The 13,037-nt window shown below is 26.7% G+C and overlaps 1 protein-coding gene across 2 annotated transcripts in view; it reads right to left on the bottom strand.

Annotated features, from left to right (window-relative positions):
- LOC132929817 (potassium voltage-gated channel protein Shaw-like) overlaps window positions 1-13,037 on the bottom strand; it is a 188,092-nt gene that overhangs the window by 108,530 nt on the left and 66,525 nt on the right. For both annotated transcript variants that reach the window (XM_060995400.1, XM_060995403.1), the window contains exon 3: window positions 10,521-10,595. The gene's annotated coding sequence lies outside the window, so the exon portion shown is untranslated. The remainder of the gene's footprint in view (window positions 1-10,520; window positions 10,596-13,037) is intronic.

Raw genomic sequence — 13,037 nt, 5'->3', positions numbered from 1 at the left:
GAGGTAAAGCGTACAAAAGAAATAATAAAAGGTTCACCCCAGGGCCATGCAAAGTGCATTTAATAAGAGTAATTATCTCTTTTATTTTAATTAATCTTTAAATAGAATGAGATATAATTTGTTTTCCAAGAAATACGAAAAATAATAATTATACAAATTATAATATTATTAAAATTTCGTATTGCGTTCGATAATGCATGTTATTTTATATTTTTTACGGATTGGGCGTCGCGCTAACATCATGGGAAATCAAAGCAGGTGATCGATAAAGAAACAACTTGTACAACACTAGCCAATATAATTATGTTTTCAGTATAGTTTTCCCAGTCACTTAGTGCCATATATGTAGATAAGATTTGTACAATATGAAACTTAAAAACTTTTCTAGGTACCATTCAAAAAAGTCTAAAGAAAAAAAAGACAAGAAAATATATCTGAAATCATTATTTCACTCTTGACCTGTACAATAATTAAATGTGACCAAATATGGTGAGCCTACACCATAAACTATATAATAAAGTTTATTGAAGTTATAATAGTTTTTAAAAATATATTATGTTTTTAATAACTTACATTTCAAAAATATAATCATTCATAACAAACCCAAAATCTAAAAATACTATAACAATATAATAATAATAATTTATACAATTAATATAACCTTTACTTTAGTAAGTTGGTTAATTACCCACTTACTTAATATGGTGTATTTACCTTTGTATGCTTTTGTTTAGTAAGTAATTAATTTTTAATAATACCTAAATATTTAACAAAAAATAATATATAAAATTCTTCACTTCTGTACCTATGCAAACAAATATTTGAGAAAAAACAATTCCAGCCATATTTTTCTGCTGGAATAAGACATTGCAATGTTATTTTTAAGTAATTAAAAATGTAAATAAAAAAATCATATTGTTGAGTGTTTTTGAAATTTTTAAAATTAATTACTTTTCAAGAACGAAAATCTGCTATAGTATTTTACATTTAAATTAATAGAAATCAATACAACTTTCTTAAAATAAATTATCTGGAAACATAAATATTATATAATATTTAGGTATGTAATCAAATAATTAAAAATTATATATTTCAACATTATAACATTTTGTAAATAATTATATTGGATACACTAGCTGTTTATAAATTAAATACTTCACAACTTAGATTAGTTGTTGTTAGTTATTAGATTTTATAAAATATGAATTTAAAAAATGGAAAAAATAATCATTGAAATAACACTGTGTAAAGAAACTAAAGTGAAAACATAAATCAGTGTTTTAGAGAAATCTGCAATCATAATCAAACAAAGTTACAAAACACATTAAAATATATTCAATTATTCAGAAAAAAATAGAAATAGTTGTAATTTTTTTTTTCTTAAAGTATGTTTATCCTATTTTTTGAGTTCAGTAAACTTTATAATTATACCAATCAAGTTATAAATATATTCAAATTGTATAACAACAATATTAAACAATTTTATTTATGCTATATATATTTATACATAATTTGTTCAAATATATATAACAGTAATCATTGTTATCAAAACTTTAAAATGTATATTTAATAATGATAATATAATACAATTAATGCAATTATTAATTACATTATTTGTTATATTGTTTAAGAATAAATAAATAATAAGCATAATATTATTGTCATATGAAAAAAGTGTAGTCCCAGCCCAGCCCAACGCGGTAGTTTATACTTTATAGACGAAACATTTGGAATGAAAAATTTGAAAAATTAAATTAAAAAATTATATAATAATAATAATAGTATCTCCTTTACTAATGACTCGCCGAAATCTTAATACTGAATATAAATAGAACGGCGATAACGATAAATGTGGCGGTAGGCCACAGACAAATGTACGTACTTATCGAGCTGTATAATTGGAAATTGGAATACACACCGATACACCCGAATTTACTCCACAGATTATTATATCCCATTAGAGAGATTAAGTGTCGAAATTTCAGCCACCCGTGTGACACTTGTACACATAGTATAATCATAGTATAATATGTTGTGGCCTGTAGATATAGTGGATCCGAAAAGTGGGTGATATGTTATGTTTACCTACCTACAATTTTTATATTTTTCCAAAAATAAAAATGAATGTATAATCACAATATTTATTGATGATAGTTTTGTCGGAGTATCACATTATTTTTTATTAAATATGTCAGAAACAAAACGCATATACGATTATCAGGATTTAAATATCGAAAATAAAAAATAAAACGTGAAGAAGAATTTTAAAAGAAATTCTAGTTCCTTTGAAAAATATTTGAGAAAAAAAAAATAAAATTTCAACTAACCCAGAAACACTTTTTAAAATTACTATAGAAAAACTAAAAACCTTAAAAGTAATTTACTGTTTAGAATAAGTTATAGTAGATAATTTGCAAAAAATTGACGATCACATTAAAATTTTCAATAATGAAATAAACACAACTTTGGAAAACAAAAGGACCTTTAACTCTAAAGAAAATGAAAATATCTGAATTATTAAAACCCTATACTATACCCTATTAAAGTGATACGGTTTATTATAAATAATTACAATTTTTTAACAAATGTAGTTGTAGCACTTCGAATTATTTTACGAGTAACAATACCTGTTTCGGTCGCATCAGGCGAACGGAAATTATCCAAATTAAAAATAATTAAAAACGAAATATTCTACGAACCAAAAAGGCTAAGTGATCTTGTTATAATTTAAATTGAAAAATAATTTATGAGATATCTTGAAATGAATGTTCAATGTTCAAAAATGTATTGATTGATTTCGCATACGAAAATGTAATTCATTCCATATTTGTTTTGTATAGTTATATATTTTTTTAATTAATAATTCAATGCTTACTTATTGTTAATGTATGGTACTGTATAATGCCGATTTTTTAGTATAATGACTTGTTTTATTTTTATAATATTTATTTTTAATATTTTTAAATTTTGTTAAGAAAACTGAGATCACTTATAAACACTTAAACGAACGTCTGTTATTTCTGGGTGAACGCAGACAAATGTGTCGAGAATCTCTGTATAAAAATAAAATTCTTTATACACATTAAAAATGGATCAGACAGTATTATTGCAATACAAATGCAACAAATACCGAAATACTTTGGCTTTTAATTCAGAGTAATTATAATATAATGTCCCTTGTTTATATTATGTACGTATTTCACATTTCTTATTATTTTTTATTCGTAAAAAAATAGTATGAATATTAGAATTGTCATTAATAGTAGTGGGTACTTCGTGTTGGTAACGGAATCGATAAATCATTTGAAATAGAACAATTTTGAGTCACATTAAAGTTCCCTTAGACAGTATATTTGGTTAGATTTTCCGTGTTGTAAATGACGAACGTCAAATTGATTACTATCTTAAGTCTACAAGATCACTCTTAATTATCCTATTAACAGTCTTAAATGCAAATGCTCATCAATAATCGTAATACGATAACTATATTCGATGTATTTTAAACGTCGCTTATTTGAATACTAAATTGTATACTAAAATGATGACAATACATGTCATATATTTTTATTTTTACATTCTGATGGATCAATGAATACACCTATTGATTTTAAAACGATTTGTGTTTTTTTTTTCCTGTTGCTAACTTTTGAAGCAGTAAAAATATCTCATATTTTCTCCTGTGATTTCTGATAGATAATAGATTATCTAGTTTTCTAGTTGGTATTTCGGAATAGTAATATTTTTACAAAACAAATAAATAAATAGTTTTTGACAAAGTATTTTCATTTTTTTATAGGAATTTAAAAATCAATTACAACTGTTAAGGCTTAAATTTTTCATAAAATATTCGTGTTAATAATGACGTTATCATATTATTCTAAATATAAAAAAAAAAATTAAAATTTTTTTATTTTTTTGTGCTATTATAGGACTAATATTATTGTATTATTATAAATATTTGTAATTTTAGACTTAGCTTTTTTCAAATTGTGTATATTAAAACTTTTGTTCGTAAGGTTCTTAAATGTAATACAATATTTTTTTATAAATTGTTCCAATAGTATTTATAAATATCGAAAACGTATTTTTTTATAAGTGTTTAAAATTTATAAGTCACGAAAATGTGTAAATTATTACGTAGTTAAAAGTGTAAATGTAAGTGTATTAATATATATATATATTATTACATTTAAAGTTTTAAAATGTAATAAAAGGTTCGTTTTAAGTTATATTTACAGCAATCTATAAACATTTACTAAATTTTCAAAATATTTATATTATGTTATGAAATTATATTATCAATATTTATTATTATTTAATTGTTTCCGGTTTTTTTCCAGTGCATTGGAAAATGTTACTTGTTGTTCATACACCCATACCTATTTGTTTTGTAGTCATCTGCAGTGAATCGATAATCATAGTTAATACTTAAAAATGCGCCATCCTCACAATGATAATATGAATGATTAACATACAATATGAAAAACTATCACAAGTTTAATATTATACTTATAACGTATAATTATCGTTAGTCCAAGACTGTTACAAATAAACGATTGTCCGCAAGACTCACGGGAAAATAAATTGCCGTACAGCGTATATTACACAACGCACTATAAACATATACTCGTAATAGTCTGTTCCTTCCTGAATCGACCAGTCACGAATTTCTATTTGAACGGGCATATCCAGTCGTAAAAGTAATCTATTGTTACATTACATATAACAGTGCATTGGACTCTGTAGTCTAATTGACGAAATGGCTGCAATCGTTGTTTTTATAGACGAAAATAGTTCCGGAACGGAAGGCATCTACACACGGTCCCAAACACATAATATACCATTACCACACTTCTTGTAGAGTTTTAAAATTTAAGAATATTGTAAAGTTTTTGACCACATACCATGTCTATTAAAACAAATTAAACACATTTAGGGTAAAAAAAAAAAAATGAAATATTTAAATTTGGCTATCATTTTCAATAATTCCGTTCATAACTTATTAAAAGTAATGGCATATTTTAAATAATTAAATGAGAACAATTTGTTATTAAAAAATTCCAACGTAAATAACGATGTACTATGTGATTCACCAAACATGGTTATCATTTCGTACAACATTGGTCGTATGCCATAAAAGAACAAGCGTTTACTGAAAAACATATTGTGCAAATATTTAGATTATATAGAACTCTGTTTGGTACATATTGCGTTTATTTGATTTTTTGTTTCGTACATCAGGTAATATCTCAGAAAATAAAATGCGTTTTAAAATTTAAAAAAAAAAGTTAAGAACATTTACATAATGAAATCGTAGTAAAATATGATACTTTCTGAAACAGTAAAAAAAAACTATTTAAAATTATATTTTATTTTAAATGTGCATGACAAAAAAATCAACAGGTTTACGCGTGAAATAATTTTTTGTGAGCATACTTATAACCCCAAGTTTTATATAGGAGGATGTGGTTTTTACGCTTTTGTCAATTATACTTATACAGAGTGATTCACCAAACATTTTTCTCCATTAATGCAGTTATTCATAATCTTAATCCGATTACTTAAATTTTTAAATGTGCTTAAAGACCATATTTTAAAATTATTGAGATTATTTGCACTACTAAAAAAAGAGTGTCCTGTAGAGATACAGACTTTTGTTTTTCAAACAAGAACCTCAATTTTATACTATGAATTATAAAATATGTATAATGTTAAAACTAATGTTTATTTATACTTAGACAATTTTTATTAATTATAAATGTTGATAGAAATATTAATTACCAAGAGTTTCAAGTCATCTGCAAAACTCTTATATCTTCCAAATCTATTATTGTTATTAGCTATTATCTTAGGTGAACACATTTAATATTGAAAACTAAAAAACTATTCGTTCAAATTCATCAAAAGCATCCACCAAATTATTTTCCGTATATAAGGAAGGAGGGTGGGTTTCTTATCTGAAAAAAAAATGAAGTTTATATCAACGCTGTACTTTCTTTAAGTAGTACAAAAAATCTCAAGAATTTGAAATAATATGGTCTTTTAGTATATTTAAGAACTCTAAAAAGAAGAATTTGTATACATTCATTATAAAAAAAATTGGTACGCTTGGTGAATCATTTTATAGGGTTGGGTTACAATCAATGGCGTACACATAATCGTCGCAGTGTTGTTATCGGCGGCGGTGGCAACGGCCGTTGTCCGGTCAATTTTTATTTTTAAAATAGTATTTTGTTAAATATATAATATAATTAAATTATATGAATATTATGGTATAATTATTCATTATTCATTAGTTTAAGAGAAGATCGCGTTCGTTGTCTCCGTCTTAATAGCGTACAATATAGCAAATTTGAATTCAGTAGAATCCGCGTCACGCTGTTTGCTTTAATATCAGAGTCGATTGACCTATTATCAAACTTAAAGGTAAAAATATTATCTAGGGCATAGCGTAGGCTTTTATTAATATTTTAATTTTAAACTGAGTTATAGCTATGCGAAATATTAAAACTTTAAAATGGTCATAACTCATATTAAAGCTAACAGGCATAAAATGGATTCTGCTGAACGCAAATTGTCTATATTGTACGTTAGTATAAAACGGAGACAATACACGTGCAGGTACGACGTCCACTTAACAGTGTGCCGTCTTTTGGTTGTGCTATATAATACATTAATTTACCACAATCGCACCCATTCTTTTTTACCTTTTCGTGTAACGCTCTTACACTAAGATCATTATTTTTATAAAATTTAAAAAAAGTCCCGTTCGGGGGATCTGCCCTCCCTCCTCTTTTATACGCCACTGGTTAAGAGTACACGCATTGGCCGGTGCACACATTTGCGCGCAATTTAGATTTCATTGTGTTCCGTTATAATATAGAGTAGATGACTTTTTTTACGATCGGCGTGTGTAATAATAATAACAATAATAATACAGCTAATCAACTTTACATCCGGCGGTGCTCGACTGGAAATTAAACGAATCCCTTTCTAGTAAATGTCGAAAAGCCACACAATTGCGCGTTTTTCGTTAAGTTTATAGAGAATTGTTCGATAATTTGAATTTCTTTCTTTCTTTGTTCTATTAAACTTTGAGTCAATTGCTGTAATAATAGTAATAATAATAATAATAAATCAACGTCAAGTTCTATTAGCGAGTGTTTTCCATCGCATTGTCCGGCGTGAAGAACACGTTTAATTAAAATCAAAATTTTGTGAAAATCCAATCTCGTTTAATATAGCTATATAGTTATTACATAGATATGATACTAATGAATTAGTAATAATTAACATACCCAAGCGTACTACGCCAAATAGTTTCACGTCAAACCACCGCGATCTGTATGTTATGTACCTCGTTTCGAGAGTATGCGCTGTAAATATTGACCGTGTTTGATGTGCGTACAGCAGATGTCATAATATTGTTATTAAATTATTGAAATATACGAAACATAACAACATCACTGTTTAAATATACTATGTGTGTATTTCGCTGCATATTTTATGATATCAGTGATAGTATATTGTGTTAAACTAACAGTTATCGTGCTATAGCGAAATTTCCATTATCCAAGAAGCCTTTTTATCATGATTATTTTATTATTAAAATACATAACAAAAATCTCACCAAACTCTGAAAAATAACTCTAAATTATTCTTTAAAATGGCCGGTCGCTGGTGTACCGAAAATATTAAACCTTGGATAAAATAACTTATGATGATAATTTTACCTTCAGCAAAATGTTTCCAGATGTGATAACGAAATCCTAGATTTAACCCCGTTGGTCAAAATATCCTAGGTTAATTTTTCTCCCAGGGTGTAAAAACTTTTTATGGTATTAGATCCTTGTGACATCGGTACAAAAAAAATCTCCACGTCGAAAACATATATTGCAGAGTATCAACCCAAGTCAGTTATCACGTATTCCAGTCGAAACGCTAAATTATGAAAATATTCAAGAGCGAATATTATTATACATATATTTTTATTAGACTTGTACGATTGAAAAAACTGTGTAACTTTCAAACCAATCAAATATAACAACAATAATTTGCATAACTTTGCACTGGATATTATTTTGTGTTAACGGAATCGAATTATATTGTACAAATATAGTGAAGTAAATACGCCTGGTGAAAATGTTAAATGCATTATGTTTAATTATCATAATTTGCGACTTTTGAAATAATTTCAAATGGGTCCAAATAATATTTGCAAACGGTATAAACCTCTGTATTTTAAGTCTAAAACGTGACTTTTCATGCTCGTTTATGGTAATTCCTTGAGTCTGTACCTGACTTCAAAAATACCATACGCAATCAAACTACTTTTTTATTGGAAATTTCAAAACACCAAATTAGTATTAATATGCAAACAGCTATGTACATGTAGTATTTAAGTAAATAAAAGGCTAAAACGGTACATTGTGATTTACCAGGGCTGGGCTATTTTTGTTGTTGTTATGATATGAATCGCACGTGTTCGTTAATTTTATCTCGACGGACCGCGTACCTTTGAAATATATTTTCAAGTCCATCGTCATCAAAGAAATGTATGAAACTTGTGAATATTTTATGAAAAGTTAGTGATGTTTAATGAAACATATGTATGACGTATCATGCATGCAAATTATTATATTATGATAATTATTCCGATGTGGAGTACCATTTCAGTATTAATTTTATATTTGGCGACATATCATACTATACGCGCGTGTCATCTTTTAGTAGTTCTGTATTCATCGCGGAGCTTGTCATTATAATTGACCGATTGACTGATTTTAAGTGATAGGTAGACGGAATTCGAAATAATTTAATGTTTTTACGGTAAGTTACAACTATGTAACTGTGACGCAATTATATTCCATCGTTAACCATGTTTTTTTATACCAGGTCATCAGCAAGGTATGATATATTTAATTTATATTTTATTTGAATTTACGGGTACGAATGAAATTATACACGATGCCTTGCAAGTAAATTTGAGTAGTTAACATCAAAATCCTTTCGCATCCTCTCCACCTCTCATTAAATATTAATCTTTCGCTGAAACACCGTATATAGAACATTTTATAGTTACGACCGCGCATAAAAACAGCTAGGTTGTATTTAATTAATTTTAAAATGAATCATTGTTGGTGTAGAAATTTATCGGGATAACAATATGTTCCAAACAGACGACTAGCATATAAAACAAAACGAATTAAATGTAGGTACGTTTATGCGTTTAACGCGTGTGTAATTAATTTTAAGATTTCATAAAATATTATTGTTCACAGATATTTCTACCGTGGAGACATTTCGATTGCGGATATTATTGCAGAGGTATTTTGGTGAACGTACGGGTATACTTGACATATTGTATATAATTTATTTGTATATGTATAAGCACTACCTACGCTTATTTCTAATCGATCCAAACTCATATTGTATACCATATGTGACTGATTGGCTGCTGACGAATGATTGTTATACATAATAACAAAATCATACATATTATATTTTTGTATACACTACGTAGCACATACATCGTAACCTCAGGTAACCAGTCTATTTTGCCAACGGTTTTTGGATCGATCGTATCTTTATTATAACATTTTATTTGATATTTTTCGTTTGAGAGATTTTGTTTCTTCTTTTGAATACCCATTATTATGTTTAATGGCGTACTATATATCGTTATATTACGTTAAAAAAAAACCGTCGTCAGATTATAACGACTGCAATAGAATAACTATGTTATTTTCAGTCAATAATATTAAAATACGAAATATACCTATGCCTGAAATAATAATGTAGTAAATGTCTATACTCTAGCTGTAATAATAGCTGTGTAATATTGGTTATATATTTCGCCATAAACTTTTGAAGATTTTAGATTCTAAGTATCTTTCAGTCTAAAGGAAAGATCAAAAATGAATTGTGTCTGAATACACTAATTAAGCCTTGTGAATTAATTTAATCCAAAAGTTGTAAAGATGCGATAAACGGACGAAACCAGCTAACCCGGTGTTTTCCGACCTTATCGTAATGGCGGCCCACAAATTTACTGTTTTTTATATTACTGTTTTTTTGTATACGACTGTCCCGCTAAAAAAAATAATGTTACGTTTTTTTTTATATATTATTACCAATATAGTTGTGCAATTAATTTACAAACACCACAGAATCGCAACGCATAGGTTGGGAAACATTGTAACAGCTAACCGACTTTTCGTGTATATAATATTATAATATTGAATCAAAAAAACTATACATTACTAGAAATAGCGTTTAGATTTGTACAGTTGAAATACGTATTTTAAAAATGTGATATTACGATTTTGTAATAAATTTCTAAATATTATTATTAGGATACATTTTTAATAGTACCCATTTATATAAATTATTATACCATCATACAAGTATAGGAATCGCATCGACGGCGTGATTAAACGTACGTCAACACAATATATCTACATACAACTCACTATTAAAGTACAACGTGTTCAAAAATAATTTCGTAAGATTTGAATTACCAAAAATAAAGGATCCCAGCGCAGAAAGGTTTTATCTGTCGTTCAGTATCCATTGGCATGACGCTGTTCCACCTCCTGCACAAACAAACAGAAACATATGTTGTTATTTATTTTTATTTTTTAATGTGGAAGCGTTAAGGTGGAAAATTGACACAAATAAACCACAAGCAAACACGTAACTAAACAAACGAGATATAGGGTGTTTAATCGTTAAACATAAATGTAATATAAATAAATGCTATAACGTTATCGTATATCATATTATTATTGCATTATGCTATATTATAATATGTATTTTAATAGTAAGCGTCTTCAAAAAAGTAAATATATTTGAGCGACTAAAATGTCATAAATTGTATCGAATTTTAAAACATGTTATTACTTGAGTTATGTGTCTATAATGTTATGTAATAGTTTAACTTTAACATCATTATATTACTTAATTATTCTATATAGTATATTACAATAATAATAATAATATTAATATTATAATAACGTACATCGCAAACGATTTTATTCTAATTTATATAGTGTTAAACCCATTTTTATTAGATGACCGAATGTTCCTATATTATCGTAGGTATGCGTTTTATCTGAAAATTATTTCACATGGTATTTCACATGTAACAGTTAATCGTTATTATTATATATTGATATACAATCCGTTAGTTTTATAGGTTTGAGATTTATTTTTATTTTAAATAATTTTATAACCATGTAGGCCAAATCTTGTGAGTAACTTACCATAGATACTAAATCCCGGGCTAAACGTATCTACAATTTTCCGGGTCAAGGAAATTTGTGATAATATATTCCTATACACACAAGTTTTAAATAACAATACTGTAATGGACACGATACCAATTATTATAATTATTATCAAGTTAATAAAATACGCACGGTAATTTAGAGTTATGTTTTTGTTTATTTCATAATATATTTCAATGAATAAACTGGTGTGATTTCCGTTGCAACATGCATTTTGTACGTGGATTTTAAATTCAAATGCTGATGAATAGATTATATATTCAAAAATATAATAACCATTTGTATTCAATCGATATTTCCTACTTTGTTGTTTTTAAAAAAAAATATTAATCGTATGCACTACAAACATTCTACTATTTTTTTTTTTCTACCTTTTTCTGTTTATATAATATGAAATAAATTATCAAAATATTTAGATAAATTGTAAAGCTATTTATTCTACGAACCTATTCGCATTGTACTTAAGAATTTCTATAATGATTTATAAGTTTATAACAACTAGTAATATATAAGGTACATAAAATAATAATATTATATTAATTATTGAAATAATAACACATGCGATTTGCTTCAACCAAATATTAGTTTGACCTACCATGTAACTAATAGAAAAATAAATTACTAGATAATAGCAATATATAAACGTATAATAAAATAACCTAACCTAACCTAGGAATAAAACGTGGAGTACGGTCTCTACGTTCAAAATCGTTTTTGCATACAACAATTTTTGAAAAATTTTTTGAACTATAATTGAACAGATTCAAACTAACACATCCATTATAGTGATCTACTCAGTAAAGAGGTACACTCGTCACCTATTGACCTACAAGACAGCAGAGCAACATTATTGGTTTTTTCTCTCGTGTTTTTAAACTTGAGCTAATATTCATAATGTTCTGCTAAAATAAACAAACCTCATTTCCGTTTTTACGGTCGAGCACACTAATAAACCAAAAGCTTGTGTGCAGTGTGCTAAAAACTGAACAGAATATTTCTAGGATTTACTGTAAGTATTATCCATTTGCATTGTATATTTGTGATGGAAAAACATTAATGGTTACAAATGACTCTGTTTAGGAAGTTTTGACAACATTTCGAGAAAAAAAAATAGTATTGAAGACAATAATTTCGTACATTTTAAAGGAAGTGTGTATTCATTTCATACGTAATTTATTGCAATATATTTAATACATAACAATTTAATGTGGGATGAAACTTCACTATATAAGCTGCTTAATTTTAATATGATGTTATAATCAACGAAAACAAATATTCACTAAGATTGCTTGAAAAGGAATATAGCTATTTCACTGTTATTAAGGACATAAAATATGACGATTTTGAGTAAATGATTAGGATAATGTTCACATAATATTATAGGCAACTTTAAAGTTAAGTTGGCACTTAACAATAATAATACGGCTGTTGTAATGTAGTCAAATCAGTTTTACTTTTATTTTTATCTGTAATATTAAAGAAAATGGTAAATTATATTTTTTATATCTATATAATTACTCGCGTAAAATTGTTTAATTATATTTTTTTATTTATGTAAATAAAACTATCACGATAAAAACAGCTTTGCTGTAATAGGTATTTAGGTATGTATATTTTGCATATTATAACTTCGTTTTTTTTTTTACAATTCAGAATTATATAGATCTAATTTTCATATTAATTATTAAGCACATTAAGCACATAATATTATAGTAAAGGATTATTTTTTCAAAAATATAATATTTGCTT

The sequence above is a fragment of the Rhopalosiphum padi genome, chromosome 4, assembly GCF_020882245.1.
Source record: "Rhopalosiphum padi isolate XX-2018 chromosome 4, ASM2088224v1, whole genome shotgun sequence".
In the NCBI taxonomy this organism is placed as follows: domain Eukaryota; kingdom Metazoa; phylum Arthropoda; class Insecta; order Hemiptera; family Aphididae; genus Rhopalosiphum; species Rhopalosiphum padi.
The sequence above is the reverse complement of the archived record's forward strand: the minus strand, read 5'-3'. Positions and strand labels throughout refer to the sequence as shown.